This window comes from Aphelocoma coerulescens, chromosome 6, assembly GCF_041296385.1.
Source record: "Aphelocoma coerulescens isolate FSJ_1873_10779 chromosome 6, UR_Acoe_1.0, whole genome shotgun sequence".
NCBI lineage: Eukaryota > Metazoa > Chordata > Aves > Passeriformes > Corvidae > Aphelocoma > Aphelocoma coerulescens.
The window spans coordinates 30,381,274-30,403,590 of NC_091020.1; positions in this window are offsets into that span (position 1 = coordinate 30,381,274).

The following is a 22,317-nucleotide window of genomic DNA, read 5'->3' on the forward strand; positions in this document are numbered from 1 at the left end:
GATGGCACACATCATCTTGCTGATTCTGAATTGGTCATACAAAGCTTTAGTAACCATGAAGTAAGCTCTACAAACACCCTTTACACATACACACACACACACACACACACACATCCAAAAAGAAAAAAAAAAAGCCAAGATCTTCTTATATTTCAGCTTCAGGTTTGGATGCTTCTTCCATTTTGTTATTTCCAATGCACAAACTCTGTTTCGGAGAGCTGAAGGAACCCAAATGCAACCCAAGGGTCTGACATCCCTTCTTCTGTCCTCTTCAGGAGGAGGTGGGCAAATCCAGACCAAAGTTAGTTTCCCTACGGATTCTGCTGGCCCATTATGTGGCACAAATAAGCATCCAGGACCTGAAGGAGAGAGGACATTTTCTATTAGGTACTTACAGAGCAACTAGGGTGGGGGCAGGGGAAGGGGGGAGGACGGGAAGGACGGGAAAAGGGAAAAAAGGCAGCTATTATGGCAAACTTATAATCAAATGTACACAAGAAATGTTAGATATAAACACTCCCCCTGAGGAAGTTGTAAAATGCTATCTGTTCAGCATGCCATTGTGCAAAGTGTACATTTACAGCTTGGGTGGTAAATTATGCTAATAGAATGCACAAACCTCAACCGTGAGGTTTTGAATTTTTTGACACAGTTCACAGATCAACTTCATAGGTCAAAGGAGTTTGCCTCCCACAGCCTGATAAAGTAGAGAGATATACAGTCTGTGCGTATTATTATGATCTTGTAGAATGCAAGTTTTTAAGTAGGATATCTTTGGTATATTTTCATCTCCGAATTTGCTCATAATGATTACTTTTCATTAGATACTGCTCTAGGAAAGGGCAAAACACTTAGGAGACTCTTTTCATGGAAATGTTTCAAGGTGTTGAATGCAAAAACCCAGTAATAAAAGCTTCCATAGCACACCAATGTACACAGAAAGGAAGCTACAGTAGCAATTCTTTCACCAAAGAACAACTGCTCAGATGTACTTTGTCATGAGCTTTTGCAGTACAAGGGGGGGAAAAAAGGGCATATAAAATGTTAGATTCCTTAATCAGCAGAGATTTTCTGCTCAAAGAACAGGGGCCCATGGTTAGAGTTGGAAGGTAAGACAAAGACATAATTCTTGCACAATTACTGTAAAACAAACAAATCAACCCCCCGAACACAAAGCGCCTAAGAAATGTGGAGTATCCATTTGGAGAGAACAGCAAAAACTGCTGCCTTCTCCTGCTGATCTCCTACAGCACTTCTGGGCATCTAAAGTTTGCAAATCACATTGTTAGCATTTTCCAGGCTCATATAAAAGCATAAGTATATTTTAGTGCCAAGTTAAGAAAGGGTAGCTATCAGAATTTAATCTTGTTCAGTAATCTCAAGGTGCCTTTTGGATTTGAATGGCTGATTCACTGCTCTCGTCGTGATAACATTACTCTGTCTCTGGCATGGCATTTTCTGGATCAGGTGCTTGAAAATGGTATGGTAAGGTATATCTCAGAAATAAGGTGGGACCACAAAAACACCTTAAAAATGGATGAAAAACAAGCTGATCAAGCTAGAAAATCTTCCCTTGGAATTGGAAAAGTTAAATGAAGGGAAATGTTAAAATTTCAATGCAGTGTAAAAAGTCTGATAACATTCCTTTTCCCACAATATATTTGTCTTTTTAAATATACAGATGTATTTTAATAATTTTGGTTATTTCATGGGTTTATTTCTGTTTCAAATAACTTCTTGGCAATGAAAGCAAAGGCAGGAAAAAACTGAAAGGGACTCAGGGAGGCAGGGTTTGGGTGAGTGTTTCCATGTGCACCCCCTAAGATGTGCTGGAGGAGCTGCTCAGCAAGCACAGAGCATCACTGGTTGAAAAGGTGGCCTGTTTGAGGAGCTTTAATAAAAATAATCAGAATCAACTCTGTAGACCTAGACTTCAGTCTCTGAGTCATCTTCAGGTGAATCATGCTGTCTCCTGAACTGAACTGATTATTCACATGAGTAAAGTGAGCAGGGCTTGTTCCAGGGTCATCCGTGTAAGTCCTCAATATAGAACAGCCCAGAAGTTGCCTGAATTGAGGCAGCAGAAGAGACTGGACAAACTAACCCAAAAAATCCTGCTGCAAACCCCTCTGTGTCTCCCCCAGCTCCACAAGCTTCTCTGGCACTGCACAGGGTCAGAGCGGAAAACAAACCTTACCTCAAAGAAAGGGCTGTGCCTGAAAACCACAGCAGATCATTAGAAACCTCAAAAAATAGTATTTATTTTCAAGGGGAGTGAAAAGTAAATGCTCCAGAGCACCAAATGCTTCATGTTTCTCACTGGGCTGCTCAGAGAGAGCTTTCAGATGAAGCCTTGCTGATGAGCTGCTGCTGGTGGTGTGTGAATCTGTACTTTCCCCTCAGTATTGCTGCACTGTAAGAAAAAGTAACAGGGAAAGAAGCAGCCTCTGAAAACCTCTCCATCCTCTTTCGGGAGGTGAGTGTATAGTGAATATGTCAAACTTTTTTTTTCTCCCCATTCCAATCATTTCCCTCCACTCCCCCTCAGATTTACAGCTCTAGTGGTATTTCAATCCAGTTAATGTATGTGTGTTGTAAATGTCACAGGGGTTAATCTCCACCAAGCTTTTAAGAAAATAAATCAGCATTTTGACTGATTTGATACTTTAAAAAAGTTTCCACCCACTCCTCCTTTCTTCTCCTGATGTGGCAGGAGGGGTATTAAACTCTGGGTGAGCCTATAAGAAACTGTTGGATATTTTCTGTTATCCCTGCCAGGTGGCAGAGAACCACAAGAATATAACTCCTTTTGCAGGAGATTAGTAAAATAGAAGGATTCCTAAATGAGGGCCAGATCCTGATGGGCACCCGTCTGTCCCCCTTGAATTCTGCAGCAACTGTGAAAATAAAGATGAAGCAAAGAATTTAAACAAAAGGGAAAAAATGAAAAAGGAGTGAGAGCATGCAGTGGCATTCCTTGCCCCTGTTGGTGCACCCACCAAACTTTGAGCTGTCTGCTGCGTAGCTTCCAGGAATTTCTAAAGTTGCAGCTTTTGCTTTTGAATTTGCATCTGAGGCTTTTGAGGGACATTGGTGGAAATCACAAGCACACTCACACCTGTTTACACCGGCTCTCAAAGGATGCTACTCACTCTAAACGTGTCTCTGGCAGCGAGGCTGGCTGGAGGCACCGGCAGAAGAGAGCTGGGGAGGGCAGCACATTTCCAGGGTGCAAAAAATGTCCTTGTTCCTCTTTTTGTGAATGTCAGCAACCGGCAAACCCGGGCAGCTGGGAAGGAGGGGCCGTGCTGTGCGTGATGCCAGCTGCTGTGGTGGGGGAAGAAAGGCACACCAGGACCAGCAGCCAGAGAATCAGCAAGCACAGAGCCTCGAGGGTCCTCCCCCAGCCCGAGCCAGGTACGCAGGGACCCCCACTGCACCCCATCCCTTGTGAGGGGCCTTGGGCCATCTTTGGAGAGCAATGGCAGGGATCAAAATGGGGGCAGCAGCACTGCAAAACTAACCTGATCTCTCCAGAAGGATGCAGAATATTGCTGCCATGATTTTATTGTCAGAAATGCCTAGAAAGATCAAGCAAGTAAATATTACAGGTGTTCTCTGCACACTCTGGGTATATCAATGAGATAAACTTCTACTGTCCTTTTCTAAATGGAAAACACTGGTATCTGTGTTTTAGAAATGAGGAGGTTTAATACAAAAGCTGGCACATGGCTTTCAGAGATAATCTGTCACATAATCAGGTACAGAACATAAACATAATATTTAAAATCTAGGAGGGGTGTCGGGGGGGCTTGACCCTACATACAGCACACACTCTGAAACCTGCTGGCCTTGAACCCAGGGCTAAGAAACCTCCTAAAGGGGGTCTTACAAAACTCCAGAATGTTAAACCTCTCACGTGGGATACACCATCCCCCAGCTCAGATTCAGATAATAAGAGTGGTTTTTTGTTAATCAATAGTTCCTTCTCCAAAATCTCTATTCACTTTACCTTTTTCTGCAAAAGTCTGGCAGCATCAAAACGTGTCGTTTTTTCTAAAACTGCTTAACAATGAAGTACCAAAAAACCCACCCTTGTTCTCTCTAAATAACCTACATGCCCAGAAAACAGTGAATACCCAGTGAATACACAATTTAAGGAAAATCAATCTACATCTGTCCCCAAAAGCACAGCAAAGGTAGTGGATGTGGATTGGCTTCCTGTATTTGCATTTCCTTCACACAATGAGTGGATCTAGTTACATTTGTTTCACCTTTCAGCTATTTCTCCAATTTTCCTTTCTGAATGGAGGAATTTATCCCTTTTTTTTCTCCCAGAGTCAATGCTGGGGAGGGAAGCAAGGAAGTTATCAAAGGGGGGAGGGTGGGGAGAACAGCCTAGCCAGAGCTAAGGCTGTAATTACTTTAGAAACATAAAGGTCTATTCTCTCATTGCTGAAAAAGGGGAATTACACACATAACTTCCATTAACATTAATGGGACTCACCTACATAAATCCCTGGCACATCAATGGGAGAATAGATCCTGTGTAACTATAGGTACTGTTTACTCAAAGGAAGTGTGTACCAAAGCATACTGCCTAAATCAGGATAGAGAGGGTGAAAGCTCTACCTTACTCATTTCATTGTCATTTGCTCTTGAAGGGCAATTATCAAGAAATTATTAGGTAGTGGCATCTTAATATCATGCTCTCCTGCATTTTACTTCTTCCCTGACAAAGGCAAAAGCTGACAGAATTTAAAATATTTTCATAATGGATTTTTTCCTAGTTGTTTTTCTGGTACTCCCCCTTTTCTACAAACAGAGACATACATCACTTGTGTTTATCCCCCTCTGCTCTGTCTCTGTGTGTGATTATGAAGGCTGGGCCAGTTTATAGCAAGTAACATAAAATAAAAGGACTTTATCTCTCTTTCTTTTCATGGATATAGGAAAGAAAGAATTTGCCTTTTTTTTCAAGTTGATCTGCTATTCAGAATGGCTGTTACATGAATGTCACTCCAGATACTGCATGTAGCAAGGGATTTAGTGTTCACCATTACTGTTAAACACAGTGCAACAACATCTCATTGAGGCAGTGCAATCACGAGGAAGGAAACTGGGAGCTCCAGCTACCCGCAATGCTTTGAATTGCTCCAGATTTTGGAGTGGTAGGACAAGAATAAAGAATATTTAGAGCAATTCTGGAACCACAAATCACCATCTGACACTTTATGGCTATAAAAGTTAAGCTCTAGTAATTGTGTAGGCTTACCTTGGCAGGCTGTCTCGAGGTACTGCCAGCACTAGCACGGTGACAGGGGGTTAAATGCTGAGTCCAGGCTGTCTTGTTAGTGAACAATGTCCCATTTGCTATATTCCTAAAATATAGGCCTCAAAGTACCAAATGGTTAGTTCTTATTTAAATCTCACATAATTTACTGTTGGTTTTGGGAGGTGGTTTTTTTTATTGTTTTGGGGTTTTTTGTTTTTTTTTAAATTCAGGAAGTGTAAGAGCCTTTATCTTTGGATGAGGCAGGTATCACTCTCACTGAGGAACTGAGTGAAAGGGAGATATCACCCAGGCCATGCCGAGCAGGACCCCAGACCTGCTCCACCAGTGAGCTGCCTGGTCTGATCCACTCCTCTCTTTCCTTGTTTGCTCTTCCCTGGTTTATAGGAGGCTCGCTGACTGCTCAGAGGCTGTGTGGGTTTGGGAGGGAATGCCTTTACCTACTGTTCCAAAGGGAAATTCTCTCTGTAAGGGGCCCTTTAACCAGCTTGTGGTGCTTTGCATCCCCTGAATTGCCAACAAAAAATCTAGAATGAAAGCAAAATATTATGTGGCAGAAAGTAACTGAGAAAAAGGTAGATGATGTTTCATCAGAGCCCCCAGCTTAAAGTGTGAAAGCACTGTCTTAAAAGCATCCTTTGCTCTGGGAGTTATCAGTTTCTATTACTAAGTGCAAGAAAATAAAATCCACACCTGTTCAGGTCTGATATATATACCAGGGACATAAATGGAAGATTGGATTTATGAAGAAACAGCTAATGTGAGTGGCATGAGTCAGCTCAATATATCATATTCAGAGAGGGAAATCATTTGTGATGGTCTTGCAGCTCTTGTAGGCATCTGCAGAGATCATATCAAATCTTTTAAAAATGTGAGATTTCTGGTTCTGTACGTCAAAGTCAATTGTGTCCCTGACTTTGACGAGGGCAGAGTTTCACTCTCTATAAAGACAGAGGGATGGAAGTTGTCATTGTTGGCTTCTTTGGAGCAGCTCCTTCAGTGATTCCCCTTTCAATGAGACATATTACTCTGGCTGTGAGGGAAGGCCAGGTTCTGCAGACCTTATTTCTATGAAGTGTGGTTGAGTCAATATGAGTTTTGCTTGAGTGGGGGCTGCAGAGGTGACTGTGTGTTTTGGTAAGCCAACCCCCAAGAGAATTGCTTTATAAGCAGCAAAGATAGGCAGGGCAGGACCAGCCAGCCAGGACCAGGGTAACTTTGGAAAACTTGTGAAAACAGGGGAGAGATTTTAAAACCAAAAAGCTATTATAGTTATAAACAGGTGTCCTGTAAAACTCTTAAAATCTACCTGCTCAGCACAGTGTGCAACTAGCTGAAGTATAATGTATTGACTTTTCTTGGAAAAATTAACTTTGTTTTTGTACTTAGCTGCCTATTTTTATGCTGAACTTTTGCTCTTCCTCAGAGTTCCTCATATAAGCACCTATAACCAGATTTTACCTACCTAGGTAATGATCAGGCAGGAAGAATACACTAGGCGTGCTATTTTCATCTTCTCATCTCATAAGCATGGAAGACTTCTGTATCAGTCAAGCCTGATAATAGGCCCTGGATACAAAATAAACTAAAGTAAGTAACTCAACATCATATAAATGTACTTCCTCATAAAAAAACAGTAGTGCCTTGGACTGCTTGGCCTTCCTGACCTGCTGCCATCTATCAAGTCCAATTGATAGAAACAAACCTTGAACTGAGCTGCTAATTCATCTCTTCTCTGAGAATAGCTCCTGCCACCATATTAATCACTGGTGCCAGCTTGGGGCTTTTGATTCCTCCTCAAAATGCGTGTTTGCACCCTGTGCATGCTACTCACTTCTTAATCTTTCTTCCAAGAGAGCACAACCAACCTGGATTTGGGGGTTTAACTTGTACAGGCAAAGAAAAGCTGCCACACTGCAGCAATATTTCTCACTCAACAAAGGCTGTGATGCCAGTTGCTGATCTCAGCCATAATTGTTGAACAATTTTTTTTCTTTGGAAACACACAATTATCGAATTCATTGTAGACATACAGTATGTACTAACTTAATTTTAGCTGTATAATCTTATAATGGACATCAATGAATAGAGGATTAGTCAAAACCTATTAATAAAGAGATATAACAGACCCTCAGATATTTTCTTTCAAAAGGCACAGTAAGCTTCAAGTTCTGCTTCTAGAGCCAAGCCTAAGTACCCAGCCTGCACAGTGGGCAGCACAGTAGGGGCAAGAGGGAGAAATAACTCCCTTTAAGTTGTGGATTAGAAACAAATCTACCTTGCAGGTCTGACTTTAGTTTTTATTTCGCAGTAAATGCCTTGTCTCAGCATCTCTCTACTTTGAGGTCCCTGAGAATCCCTCAAGGAGTGGTGTCTGCACAGTGTCCCAAGCCCACGAGTGTTTCTGTTTGCTTTTGCATAAAAATCTAGTCTCTAAGGTTGCAGGACTGTGATGGTGTGGGGCTGAGCTGGGGCTAGCAAAGAACATCACCAGCAATGGAGCAGCAGGGCCACCTCCATCCACACCTCAGCTCTGTGCTCGCATTGCCAACTGCAGCAGAGCAAGGATACCCCAGTGTGCAAAATACCCAAATGGGATCTGTCCCTAGGTGGATCAGACAGAGCAAAGCATGCTTTTTTCTGCATATGTGAACACACACTTGTGTGTTTCAGCCTTAGGAGAAATAAAAGTTTCAAGTAGTTCACATGGTGGTAACTTCTTGCAGCTGGCCTGATTCCATGCATCTGAAGTTGATAGAAACTTTCTGCTGCCAGCAGTGGAGGCTGGAGTGAAGTTTGGGTGAGCTGTATTTAAAAATTTATTCCAACACACATTGGAAAATTGTTTGGAAAATGTGGACTAGGAACAGAGAAATAGCTAGAAGGAGAGGTTAGCTGAACATCATCTCTATGCCACTGGGAGTATTTTAGCTGCCTGGCTTTTAGAAATTTGGTAAAGAGAGAGTGACACACCCTGAAAACTATCCAGTTCAATGGATCACTGTCATTTCTTTAACTGCCCGGAGAGCAGACTGTCCCAAAGCTGTTCCTGCAGGGTTTGTAATTTCCTTCTCAGAACCCAGAGAGGTAATGGACAATGTCACCAAAAAGAAAAAAAATATTACCATTCCCCCCAGAAAACCCCAAAACAATGAGATGTCTGGGACATAATACTGCCATGGTAGTCCTATGCCATGTATCATCTGTGGCTTTCTCAGCTGAAAAACTTCAAGGACATTTCTCAGAACACCCAAATCCACTTTTTAGCATCATTTTCCATTTCAAACCTCTGTCAAAGAACCACTCTCCTGAAAAAGGTACAAGCACACCAAGAATGTACTGTTACTATTGTTGTTGTTGCTTTCATGTCACAAGAGCTCATAGTGAGACTGGAGATAGGCATCTTAAAAATACCTTACACGGTGTTAGAGCAGATGGACTGTGCTGTTCCCTGGAGCCCAGTGGCAGTGTAGCACCAAGAAGTGCTGGCTGGACCTTAAGAACTGTTGGCAGAGCTGAGGGGCGATAGCTGTCACTTTATTCTGCACACTTAACTCCTATTAGTATTAATGGAGCAGCACATAAACAGTTGAGAGCAGATCATGGCCTGCAGCTATTTATATATTTCTGCCTCATGTATCGCATTTTATGGCATTGTTCAGTGGTGTCACCCATAAGCTTGCAGTCATTGTGTTTCTATTTTGACATATATAGGAGTGTGCATGTGAAATTTATAATGGCAAAAAGGAGGCATGCATTTTGAATTGAAGTGTATCCTTCAGCAAGGGAAGTGAACTTCCTTACGTAAACGCTCCTGCTGCACAGCCCCCCACTCCAAGTCTTCGTGTGGCCCCCAAGAGCTGCTTTTTGTAGGCTGCTGGTGCCCTCACCATCTTGTGCAGAACTTGTTTATTTGTATTTCAGTGGCACTTAGAGCTTCCCGAGGAGTGAGGTCCATTGTGTTATGTGCTGGGCACACAGCTGAATTGGAGCGAGCACGGCTTTCTCTGTGAGTGCTCTAGAGAGAGAATAGATCATTAAGGTCACTTGTTTTCCTTACAGAGGCCAAGGCAGGATTGATTCCTACATTATATTCTATCCGTGTATGTATTTTTCCTTCCCAGTTTCAAACAGCCAAGGTGCCATGATATTACTCACTCCCCTTAGGAGAGTCTTCTGCAACCCAGATATCTTGTTCAGACAAAGTTATGCCCGAATTTTTTAAGCCCACGTTTTTTTAAAAATTTCATTCTATTATTTCCAGATGGGGAATGTTCATGCAGAGAAGGACACTTGTCACAGAGGGAAAGGGGAAGGAAACCGTGGCCCCTGCCAGGGCAAAGAAAGGATTGGAGGAGGCAGCCTGAGTCAGTCATAAGAAGAGTCCCACTAGCTCTTTCTACCTCCACCCACTTCCAGACACTCCTGGCCATGTTTGAGACAGCACTATTGAATCCATTCAGTGCTACAGCATTGTATCTATTCAGAGAAATGCACTTCAACAGGCCAACCACCTTAAAACCAGCCCCATTGTTTCTCCTAAAAGCCTCATTGAAATCTGCATATATAACTGGCTGCTGTTTTGTGAGTTAGCCATACTTGTGCATTACTGATTTGAAAATGAATGCTTCTTGGAGGGTTATTTTCCTTGAAATACCTCTTCTCGAAAAAATGTTCCTCCTTCCTTCAACAATATCATTGTGGAAATTCCACCCTTCAGAAAGATGATCAATATTGCTTTGTGAACTGGGATCTGGTAGGAATTGGTGTTGGCAAGGGCATCAGAGCAGTGGTTTAACAAATCTGTGTCCCTGTTTACTGAGGAGCAGTGTTACCTGCCCTTGCCCACCAGAGAGAGACACAACCACTCACACACACCTCAAAGTGCTCCTCTTGCGTGCTGTCAATGAAGCAGTAAAAGCAGCTGGACTAGGAGGAGCTTCTTCTCAGGGACAAGGAGGAATTATTCTACAGACTGCATTTTTTGCAGTAGCAGATTCGTTTGAAGTCTTAACAACACAAGCACAGACTGGGAGCACTGGCAGATCCAGCAAGCAGACCCAGTGACACCTATTCCTCCAGGTGATGGTGCAAAGCAGGGCAGGGTGAGAAGCATGATAGATCTGTGAAACGTCATTCATGGCTGAGTTTGACAAAATTCTAGTTTGTTTCATTAGTCACACCTAGAAACCCCCCAAAACTATAAAAATGCATTGTCAGATGTTCCAAATGAAACCCACCAAATACATCTGATGTCTAAATAGTGTGTTCCAGCCTTCATCCCTTTTGTGAGCCCCATATTGGTTGTCAGCAGCTTAGCAGCTTGCTCGGAGCTTTGTTGAGGTTGGTGCCTTTTTCAAGGTGCAGCTGTAGTTGCCTGCCCACTGATGCACCCACCACCCAGCAATCATAGAATCACAGACTGGTTTGGGTTGGAAGGGCTCTTTAATGGCCATTGAGTCCAACCCCACTGCAATAAGCAGGAACACTTTCCATTAGACCAGGTTGCTCAAAGCCTCATTGAACCTGGCCTTGAATGTTTCCAGGGACAGAGCATCCACCATCTCCATGGGCAACCTGTGCCACTCTTTGACAACCTGCATTGTAAAAAATTTATTCAGTATACTTAAAATAATTACCCTTTCCTGTATCTCTACCAGCACCATGAAAAATTTCTGTCCCCACCTCTCTTTTAACCCCCTTTGAGATCAGGTGCAAGGGCAACACCACTTTGTTTGGCTCCTGGCTGGATGAGGTTTTTTCTGCAGTTGCTTGTGTGCAGCACTGAGGTGCATGCTAAGACTGGCTTCCAGGTGCATTAAGAAAGACACATTTAGCCCTGGGTGAGGGGGGAAAAAAGTCTCCATCTCCACTTTGAAATGAGGGGTTAAACAAACCTGTGGCAAATTTGACTGCCTCACAGAGTGTGGTAATGGAGTTGGTGCCATGTGGATGGCAGAAAGTGTACATGATATTGGCCAGTTGTTTGATACTGCCACTCTAAAGGCCCCAAGAATTAGACCAATTTCACACTAGAAGAGGTGCTTGTTTCTCACATTTTCTTTCACAGTTGGAGTCCTGGTCATTTGTTGATCTTCTGTCCTCATAAAATCTTTCCAGTTCATTTAAAAGTTGGCTCTCTTGTGCATTTCTTAAATTCTTTCTGAAGCTCAAGGTTGGAAATGCTTCCTTACTTCTGAGACTCCAAAGGCAAAACTGTAAAGTGAGCACCCTGACCCCAAAGTCCCTATGCTGCCAAATACAGTCAGCAAGAATTTGTGGTAAATGGGGCTGTGGGATCACACTCCAGTATTAAGTACTGGCTAAATGGTGTCTTGTACTTGAAGGCTTCAAAATCCTTTTGCTTTCTCTCCAGCCTTCTCTAATGCATCTCTGTGATACAGCATAGAAATTCTCCACTGAGAGATTTTCAAACTTCTCTTTTTAAAATTTTACTGTCCCCATAAAAAACAGCTGGTCATATAAGGCTGGTAAGTTATTTCCATCCAGTTAAGGACATCTCTTCTTTCTCTATAATTTTAAAAAACACTACTGTTGACTCTTTTCAACAAGCTTATTTGCAAAATAACCCATGAAAACGTGGTGCTGCCTGTGCAATTCCCTCTTTCCCTCTCTCAAAGGACGTTATGCACATGAAGCTGAATATTTCTTACACAGCAACATAGACCAAATAGCATTACATTAATTATAATAATGAAATCATTCGCAGTTGTAGCTATGGAAAGGGCCGAATTCAAGTCCTGCACTGTTTTGCGGTGCAAAACTCACCAGTTCTAGGAATTTACTGCAGGAGTTCACCAGGAGATTAACTCTTGAATTAATCAAGACTGAAAATGTTGCCTACTAGCATTGTTGCAAGATGTATTTTTGGTTGGTCTCCCATCCCAGGCTACCAAGAGTTAATAGACTCAACCCCTACACACTTGGGTAATCCCCACAATACTACCAACCACCAAAGCACACCTTGAAAGCACAGAAGTCCCTTGTCCTGTTATTCTGATGCAGACATATTTATTTTACATAAGTTGAATTGATTTTTCTTCTTTTTCTCGTACTTGTGATCTCTTGATTTTTACACATCAAGAACTTGCAATGAAATACATGATAGTTCTTTATGAAAATGTAAAAAAATCCCTGATCTGGATGTTTACATTAGTCTCTTCTTTTAAATCTTATGTGATAAAGTTCAGAGTAACAAGACAAAAATATTCAGCTTTAAACTGAAATTTGGTCCCTGGATTTGCTCTGCTGTTGGGATACTCACTGCTGTAGCCAGCACAGACAGATATTGCAAAACCTTCTTTGCCACTGAATTTTTTTCTGTGTTATCTGCATATCCACACCAATTAGCTATGGAGTGCAGGCAGTTTTGAGGATTGTTTTAGCAGAAGCACACGTTTTCACATACAGCCAGGTATTAAACTTCTTGGAATCTCTCAAACAGGTGAACTCTGGAAATTTTTTTTTTCATTAAATAGTCCCACAGATATTAGTAGGAGTATTTTACAGTGCTAATGTACCCACATGCATCTAGAAAGGGGTGTATCTGCCCTCTAAACTGTGAAAACAAATGATCAGGTAGAAAATTATCATTTATCTTGAGTTTAATATAAACTAGCATTACTGTTCTTTAAAGGGTTTAAACAGGTTGCTTTAGACCTTTCACTGTTTACTATATTCTTAAGGATTGAAAAGGTATTTATTATTGTTATTCATATGAAAGAAGTGCTTATTGACTGGTCTAATTATGCAAATGCGTAGCAGGGGAGAATTTCTACCTGCAAATCTTACAGCATAAACTAAATGAGAGTGGGAGCAGAGCAGAAAGGGAAAGCAAGTGAACAAAGTGGTAGAAATGGAACTCTCTGATGACCAACCAAAGTCTGCACATTCTGGCCCCACTGAATTTGTTGTAAAGTTGTACTTTCTCATAGAAGTTTCCCAGACATGAAACCATAGTTCTGGAAAAAACATTTAATGCTTTTAAATAAGGACCCTGATCGCCTACAGATCTTAGAAATATCTTTTAAGTGATGTCAGGGAAATGATCTTGCTCCAGTTAACTGTGACAAGGCAAAATTGTGTTTAATGTACATTTGGATTATAGAGGCTAAGAAACATGGTGTGCTGGTTTTGACTATGGTAGACTAAATTTTCTTCATAGTAGTTGCTTTGGGACCGTGTTTTGGATGTGTGATGAAAACAGTGTTTGTAATTCAGGGATGTTTTTGTTACTGCTGAGTGGTGCTTGCACAGAGTCAAGGCCTTTTCTGCTCCTCACCCCACCCCACCAGTGAGTTGGCAGGGGGACAGCTGGGACAGCTGACCCCAGCTGTCCACAGGGATATTTCCTACCGTGTGGCATCATGCTCAGCATACAAAGCTGCAGGAGGAAGATCACTCTGTGGTTAGAGTTGTAGGGCTGAACTGAGCAGGCAAACCTGCCGGGTGAAGATGTGTGCTGTGGTACCAAAAGGGTGTTGCAGCAACCAAGTCTTTCAGTTGGAACAATTTTGCCTTTCCTGAATTCTCTTTCCTGATTAAAGGAATTCATGACATGACACCTCACCCCTGACCTCTCATTTTGGTTTTATCAAGATCTGCCTTGCAATCCCAGATGCATTCTGTGAGACGTTCAGATCCTTTCAATCAAACTCCTTCCTATGCCAGTGTCGAGGCCGGAAAGACTCCAGAACTGCTCTGCAAGGGCGGGGAGCGATTCCCCGCGGGTGCAGCAGCCCGTTCCCGGAGCCCCGCGGCGGGTTCTCCATCCGCAGCCCCGCGGAGCCCCGCGGTGGGGCCGCCGCTGTCCGCGGTGCTGAGCGGCCCCGGGACCCGCTGCCCAGCCCGGCCGCGCCCCGCCGCCCGCGGGGGAAGCCCCAGCCCGCAGCCCTGCCTGAAGAAAAGGCTCTTTCTTCATCAGGCACCTTGTGGAGACAAGGTGAGGTCCCACATCAGCCCACCTGGCACGACTGGGCGTGCATCGGGAGCAGGTTGCTCTCTGAACGTGAGCAGTTACACATAAAGGTATCCTAGGAATCATATTGATGTTGCTATTAATTCATTTTTGTAGCATCACTGGCACTTAGGGCACTCTTGCAGAAAGAGACCATTTGACTGAAATTGTTATGCCTTGAGACCTTTTTAGCTGAGCTGGTGCTCTGGAGTGTTGCATTGTATTTTTCCACTTTTATTTATGGGTCTGATGGTCCAACAAGTACGTGCAGAAGTTTACCTAGAACATTAGAAAAATTGTCTTAGCTGTGGATAAAAAGACAGAAATAAAGCTCAAGCCTTATGTTCCGTACTGATTGTATCCAGATGCATGCAAGTTTGGCTCATGAAGAAGTTTTGAGACAGTCACACCATCCCATCACAGAAACAGTTCTCACTGGCCCACAGAGCCCGCAGAAGGTAAATACATGCTCAAACCTCCTATTTGCAGGGAGAGATTTCTATAGACATATTCTGAGCAGCTGGATTTAAAGATCCTACATCAGAGTGAAAATATTTCTTTTTTACCTGGTTTCTTTCTTATCATTCTGTTTCATAGTAAGTACCATATTCATTGATTTTTCATCTTTCACCCATTTATCCAATCTGCTCAAATAGCTTTCACATATTTGTTCTCAGCATTGAACATACTTCTAAGGAACTTGAGATGTGCCATAGAAAAGTTTCTACTACCTGATTAGATGATCATTTCTTCTTTTATACATAAAACTTAGCCCTTGCTTGTGTGCATACAGTACAAGGCATTTCCCTGAGGAGCTTTGCCACTAAGTCAGATTGCCACAGTTCTACTTAGAAACTTCAGGAGCTCAAATTTGTAATGAAATACAGACTAACAGATGAACTGGAAATGCAACTTACAAGTCTGGTGCTTTCCCTTTGCAACAGACAAATTCCATGTTTAAAGGTTTAAATCAGTTCCTCTGGATTTTTTCCCCACTTGGCTCTTCTGATAAAAAAGAAAATTTATTCTGAACACAAATGGCCTATATTAAGACTGAAGGCAGTCACTCTATGGTGTTCATCTTCTCACAAAACACCGTTTAAACTCTACATGACAAAGGATCTAATTTCATCAGCTAAAGGCAGTAGGACACTTGGCAAGTGGGTGAGAAGCAAACTCACTAACTTTCTTATGATCCCAGTCTTAACAAAGGGCAACTGATTCATGCATCTAATGTTTTTTTCCCTATGATCACATTCAAATTACACCAATGGAAGGAAGTATTAAATATGCATGCAAACATGGTTAAGTATGTGTATGTATCAATTAGCTTGGTAAATAATAATAATGACAGTAAAAATATCTAACAAAACACAATGCACTAAGAAATAATAAGCATAATCCCTTTCATTAAAAATGTTTCACTCCATGGGGCCAGTAATCCAAGACTGTTTCCATAAGACTCTGTTGTTTTAACAGCTGTGACATGGTATAAAGTTTCCTATTTGGAGCCTGAACACAATTAAAGTCCTCCTCAACACCTGATGTAATGGGCTCTTATTTGCTAATTCATCTCAGTGATCAGCTGATCTTGAGGATGTTCACCATGCTGTGTCCAAAGAAATACAGAGATTATCTTGGAGCATGCACTCAGGCTGCCTTGGATTGCCTATTTATCCCTCCTTAGCTCTTTATGGCAACAGCCACTTTATTCTCCTGTCTGTTTCTAATTTCCATTTAGGATTTGGTTTATGGAATTGTTTAGAGGCCTCAAGGAGATTATGACAATCTAGCGGTAGACACACTTTAGAGGTTTAAATTAGAGACCAGGCAAGAAAATAGAGAAAGGAAGAAAGATTGGGGCTGACAAGAGGTAATAACTGCAAACATTGAATTGGAGTCACTGTGGTGGCTGTTAAATTTTTGAGCACAATTTTGCCTCAGCTTCATTTAAGTACAAGTATATACTCACACCTCCTTCTGAATAGGTTTAGATGAGCCTCAGCATTCCTATTTCAGAGGCAGAGCAGATAGAAACTCACTGACCAATGACCAGCACTGCTCTTAGAATCAGACATAAATTCTGGCAAAAATGAGAATTTGTCCTCTTAATTTCAGACTAGGGGCTAAGCCATGAGGACATCCTTCCATTCTTCTGTGCACACACCAGGTTGTCCTTCACTTGCTTCTCTCTCTAACAGCATTTTTGTCTCCAGGTGTGACCTCAGTAACCTTTTTTTCTCTTTTGTGTCCTGGCTGTCTTTCTTCCCAATATCCAATCTGAATCCCTGGAGCCACAGCTCCTGACTTGCGAACTTGATACTTTGCCAGCATGAGTTTCTTTCTACTTGTCCACCAAATAAGAGAAACAAAATTGTGGGAGGGAATTTAGAAGATCAAGAACTCCACAAGATTTCCCTTGCAAATTTTTTGCGGGATTGATCCCTGTGCAGCTAGACTAATAGAAAATCTTCTCATATGTAAAGGATACCAACCTTAGGAAAAATTCAAATTCGTGTTAGCATTCATTTTCTTTTATTTCTGGGACAAAACTGGAAAACCTGTTTCCCTTTGGTTTTCCATCACTCTCACAGACATTTTTTTATGCACCTTCAGTGATGTACTTCTGGATTGTTGTGGTGGTGCATCCACTCCCCCTTCCTCATCCTTGGGCCTGCTCTGTGATCTCAGAAGCTCCTGATAAGCCTTGATGGAACCAGGTGAGGTGTCCATTAACCGAACCAGTCCAGCCACAAGGCACCCTGGTTGTACCAGGAGCTCTTGCATGGTAGAGGTGGAAAGTACCAGAAACACCAGCTTCCCAAACAAAGTGAGAAACAAAGGATGAGCAATTATCCTTTAAACCCTGGTAAGCCACTTACCTGAACTGTGGCCTGAGTGGAGTGGCACCATTGTGAATTGCAGCCTGGGTGGAACGGTACCGTTGTCACAGCACTCTGGGAAACTACACAAAAAGCCCAGCAGTTATTGACTTGGATTATGGTCAGGAGGGGAACTTACTGATGGCCAAAGTTAACCACGTTGTGACCCTATAAATAGTGGGTCTAAGTGACACCCTTTGAGTTCTCCTGGACTGCAGCAGCTGCACCAGCACCTCCCTCTGGCTGGGGCACCTCTCAGAGCTCCCAAGCCCTCAAGGATGTGATACTCAAAGAACTGCCTCTGACAGTGAGGCTGAGGCTGATTCCCCCCTCCTCCCCCACTGCATCTCTACATTCCTCAAAGTGAAACCCTTGCCTGTCAGGAAATGCAAAGGGATTTGGTGTATTTCACTGAACCTGAGGGGAATTTTTGGTAGATACCTTCACACCCATAGAAATAGGTGTACACATCATTTTACCTGTGTGCCTGTGAATTGATTATGGTATGAATGTTACTATCTCAAATCTGTGGTTAAGTCAGTGTTATAATTGTAGTAAGCCCTACTGAATCACTTTGTAAATGTTAAAGAATTCAATTATTAAGTGCTGCTAAACTCTTTTGCACCCTTATCTTTGCATCCATATCCTTTACACCTTTACCTGCTTTTGCTTTCCCAGGTTCCACATAAAACATTTCAAATTGCTTCTAATTTGATCTTCCTTTTTATGCTTTAACCTGTGTGGTAAATAGTAGAGTGAACCTTGCCATCAAATTCTGTCAGGTTGCATTTCCACAAATTCATATTAAACCCTGCCTTTGCCCATACCTTGGATGTGCTTCTTTAAGCATCCAAACCACTCATTTGTGGCAGCTGTAAGAAGAGGTTTCTACTAGGTAGATGTACCTGGTTCTGTGACAAATTTTGTGGACCCGCCTTGTGTGGATTGGGCTGTTTTATTTGCCCTCTGCTACATCTCTTTCCTTAGTTTTCTTCTTCAGCTGAAACATAAAAAACCTGCTTAATTTGCCCAGGCTGTGGCATCTCATCAGATTAGGCCTGTGATCCAGTTTCCTCATGTTGGCAATGACACCAAGTGCCAAGTAAAGGTTTGTGTTCTGGGCAAATCCTTACTGGTGCGATGTTTTCATTCTTGCTCACAGCAGGGAGATCAAACAGAAGAATGGGCTGCAGATAGTTGAAGAGAAAAAAGCTCTGGGAATTTATTACTTTACTTTTTTCACAGGGAGAACAAGAAAAAATAAGGCAGCACCTCTTGGCAAACAGTTCTATTAAGTACAGTCTGCAAGAACTGTGTATGAAAATAAGCTTAAATTATTTTGATTGTTCATGTAGAAAGGAGACAAAGAAAAGGTAAAATGGTAAAGGAATTAAAAAGGACGTGGTTGCAGAAGGTGGGAACATCTGTTTTGCTACTTCTAATGACAGAACTTGGGACTATTCATGTTAACAAAAAGTAGAAAATTTTTATACAAAATATAATAAATTTTGTTTTGTGTGTGGTTGGCTGTGGAACTCACACCACTAGAAAAGTTTAAGACAGCATTCAAACTGCAATCAGTCACTTACACAGAGATGAAGAATAGGATAAACACAAACAACTACATACAGAAAGAAAATAAATAAATACTGTGCTCCAGTTGCTCAGCAATTATTAGAAGCAGAAAGATGGGGAGTAAACTGCTTGTTAGAGACTTCTAACACCTGAATCAGAAATGTTTCATGTCAGCCCCTGCTAGCCAGCACTTTGGCCACAGATGTGGTCTGGGGTCACAGTTTATATTGTGACTGTTGCATAGAGAGCATCACATCAATTGATTTCACATTAGCTTCCCTCGTAATTTTGTTAAACACTTGCTGGTGACTGTGACTTGATTCTGTTCAAGAGTTATTCTTTGGAAGTGTTTTTCTTTCCTTAAAAGAAATTAAATACTCTGAAGTAAATCAGGAACCTCGTGGGTTTTTTTACATGTCACAAGGTTGTGTATCTTAGGCTGATGACAGGATTGCAAATGGACACAAAGTGGTCAGAGGCTGCACTAGTCCCTGGCATGAGGGACATGGAGGAGCAGCAAATAAAGCAGGGTCTATGTTGGTGGGTGGGCAAATGCTTTTGAAAAAATCCTCTAAATAGACTGATTCCTCTTTTCCCTACGTTTACCTGGCTAACATTGAATTGTATTTTCCCTGGGTGTTCTGGAGCTGATCCTGGGAGTTTTGCCTTCCTGAGAGCCACAGGAAGAGAGATATTGTCCATGTACCCGTGAAAATATTCCTTGAGTTCAGGTGAACAAATTTAAATAACCCATGCTGCACTCTATCTTTTCAAATCCTTGCTCACCCCAAGCCCTATGTGTAGCTGCTGCTAAGGGAAAGTTTGGGGAAGTCCACCTGCCACAGAAATCCTTATGTGATTTCCTTTAAAATTTCATGTGAGATATAGATTTATACTTGGTTTATTTGCTTTCCTGCTAAATATGCCTGCCCCTCACACTCACACATGCTCCCTCTGCATAAGCCAAATATTTGTGTTTGAGTTCTAATGCCCCAGTGATGGGCACAAATAAAAATAGAGCACAAAATGCAGCAAAGCCTTTCAGCAGCAAATAGCTTCAGGAAGGTGGTTTGTGTTCATTGCTCCAGTAGGATGAAACTCAGCATTTCAGTGAAAACAAGCAAGCAGTGTCTCTGGGCAGCACACAGCTTCAGAATAGCTTTGGTGTGGCTGGAAAAAAAAAAAAAAACCCAAACCAACCAAACCAAAACCAAACCATTTTTTATATTCAGACATCACTATGTATGTAGGTGAGTGCATGAATGATTTTTAACTTGTCCTATGCAATGACACAGGTGCTATTCCCTCCTTTTTTACAGAAATGCAGATGAACATATTTTAGTCTGTTTTGCAGAAAGCAGGGTGTTTTGGCTCTCGGGAAACCCATGCTTTTGAGATGCTGAAAATTTCAAAGGAAACAAGAAATTGCCTCCCTCCCTGTAGGGCTCCAAGGTTTTGGCCTGAGTCACAAGCAGAGACTGAAACAAGAGTGTGATAGCCCTGCATGGTACTGGAGAGCCTCTGGCTTTTGCTCTGACCCCAGCCCAGAAGCAGCCTCCAACACAGGTGTGGGACAGGTGGAATTTGAAGGAGACAACAAATTTTAAAAAAGAAAATTTCCTGAAGTATTTATTTTACTCAAATTCTTAGACAAGACTACTTCACACTTCATGGCACATCCCTTTTTTTTTTCCTTTTAAATATTCAGAAATAATTAATAATAATAGTAATAAGAATAAAAATGTCTAGCTCTTCACATGTATACTGAGGGCCACAAAGTTGTAAAATAAGGATTTCTGCTATTGTGTCAGCAATTTAGCCTGATGCTGGCTTAAACTGCCTTACAAGAGGAGCAAAGAGCTTACACTGACCACAGCTCCAGCCCTGAGACTGCAGATCAGGCCAGCGACCAGGGAAAACAGGCTTATGGCACCTGTGTGAGGGGACAGGAATGCTCCTGCAATCTCTGGTTAAAGAAAGTAGCAGGGAAATCCTCTTTTTAGATGAGTGCACCTGAGACAGCTCTGGCAGAACACATTTGTGCTGCTGTTCCCATGGCTCACGATGCAGCAGCAAATTTGGGCACTGAAATGGCCCCATCTCAACTGCAGGAAAGTCCTGTGGGACAGGACAAATTCATCACAGAGCTCAGCCCCATGCTTGGCAGGGGAGCCCAGGGAGGGTTTGAGAGGTGACAATTCCCTCCTTGGCAAAGACAGCCCAGGCCAGGGCTCCCCTCTTTGTCCGGGGCTGCGGGCGATGCTGTGCAGTCCAGGCAGGCAAGGCAGAAACTGAAAACTATCCTCTCCCTCCGGGTCTCCCTGGCAGATCTGTTTTGTCACATTCAGCTCTTTTCTTTTTAACAACGCTTTTCCCTCCCCTCCCCTTGAAGTTTTCCAGTCGTGACCAGCAGTTTCAATGTCACCTCTTCAAATGTCACCTGGGATCCCCTCCTTCACCCCGGTTGCCCTTCCCCAGATCATTTCTACACAATTTATAGAAAAACCAACCAAATCAGAATCTCCACTGCATCCTTCCCTCCTAATCTGGAGGAGTGCATCTGCCTTGGCTGGAATGGGCTCATGGCAGAGCCCAGTGGAGGCCACACCAGGGACCCGTGGCCAAGTCGAAGGCGTGGGGAGAGCAGGTGCCACGGTGCCGCAGGTGGCTTGGCCTGGGGAGCCAGGGCATTGAGGGGGCTCCTGGAAACCAGGGGTTCTGCCCTGCACTGGCTGCCCAGCAGAGACCCTCAGGGCTGGGCTGCCAATCAGAATGAAAGCAAGAGCTGTTTAGAAAACACTGATAAATACCCGTATTTGTGCACACAAGCTGTGCATGTATATTTAGATATGCCTGTACATCTATATGTTGTCACACACACACACGTGTGTGCATCCACAAGTGCCTGCCAGGCCCGACACCTGCCACAGGCAGGAGAGGTTTGGAGGTGAGCAGTGCCCTGCACGGGGTGGCAGAGACCTGGGTGGCACCTGGCAGGCTGGGCAGCTCCAGGGCACTGGCACTGCCACGGACATGGACACGGACACGGACACAGGAGGAGATCAGGCCCATAGGCTGATCTCCTCCAGCTACAAAGGCTGGGTTGGAGCTGAGCACGGGACTGGGAATGCCCCAAACTGCCCCAGGAGGGAAATCACCCTGTACGAAGTGGACCTCACAGCCCCCCGCTCAAAATGAAAAATTAAATTTAATAAAAAAAGAAAAAAATCTGGAAGGTTACGTAGAGATAGGGTTTTGTTGCTTTTTTTTCTTTTCTTTTGCAGTGCACGTATTAAATGAAGGCAGTTTGGGTGCTACAAATATAAGACGAAAATACACCTAATTCCGTCATCATATAGATATAATATATTTCACTCTCACCACATAAATACAAAACATCCAAATATCCAAAACATTCAGAACAAAAGTTAGTAGCAAGGGCTCAGCGCTCGATTCATTCATTATTTTTTCGACTAGTTGCCTAGAAACTTCAGACGTAAATAATTTACAATAAAATTACTATTTTCTTTCCATCCAGCTCCTTCTGTCCAGTTCTGGTCTATAGTTAATTCTATATTCTACAGCAACCA